The 723-nt window shown below is 37.9% G+C and overlaps 1 protein-coding gene across 1 annotated transcript in view; it reads right to left on the bottom strand.

Moving 5' to 3' along the window:
• The window catches only part of prkcq (protein kinase C, theta), an 18,230-nt gene extending 17,780 nt beyond the window's left edge, over window positions 1–450 (bottom strand). Inside the window, exon 1 of the mRNA XM_027026823.2 lies at window positions 339–450. The gene's annotated coding sequence lies outside the window, so the exon portion shown is untranslated. The remainder of the gene's footprint in view (window positions 1–338) is intronic.
• Window positions 451–723: the final 273 nt, after the last annotated feature.

Genomic DNA, 723 nt, shown 5'->3' with positions numbered 1-723 from the left:
AAGCGTATAATATGATAATTACTGTGTGGTAATTAGGTTTGGCGACATTATGCTCCTAGCTAGACATCCAATAATAAATTACTTTTTAACAGTAAACATGCCTACAGTAGTCTATATTCGTATAACGTATGTAAAATAGTATAATATAATAATTACTGCGTGTTAACTGGGTTTGGCGACATTATGCGCCTAACTGGGCCCCCAGTAAGATTTATTATTAACAGTAAACATACCTACAGTAGCCTATATTCTTATAACGTATTCAAAATCATTTTTCAAAATTAAAGATGTTGCAAAAACACTACAGAGGAAGAAAATAAATGCAACACATCGCTTACCAATAGAATGCTCTCAGATAAAGACGAGGTTTTCAAACAAATGGCCTGGTTTGGGGACCTAGGTAAACTTCTCCTGCCCTAGGCGCTGACTTTGTGCGCCAATGCGAAGGCGTGCGCGTATTGTGCGCCAGAGGTGTCGTTAACTTCAGCATGCCGTGTAGTCTGTACACTTCGCGTTTCTGACCGCAATCCACCCCCACCCGCCATTTCCTCTCTGCAAAGCAGGAGAAGAGAGAAACTACCCTATTTCTTTTTAAAAAAGAGAAAAAAAATGTTAGCAACAATTCTTCTTTTTGCAAATGAATACTTATACCACTAATATGCCACTGCAAAAACGCAAATAAAAAAAGAATGGGCTCTGATTTTCTAATATTCTTAGGGTTAG

Source organism: Electrophorus electricus, chromosome 7 (genome assembly GCF_013358815.1).
Source record: "Electrophorus electricus isolate fEleEle1 chromosome 7, fEleEle1.pri, whole genome shotgun sequence".
NCBI classification, from domain to species: Eukaryota; Metazoa; Chordata; class Actinopteri; order Gymnotiformes; family Gymnotidae; genus Electrophorus; species Electrophorus electricus.
This window is presented reverse-complemented; position numbering and strand designations above follow the sequence as displayed.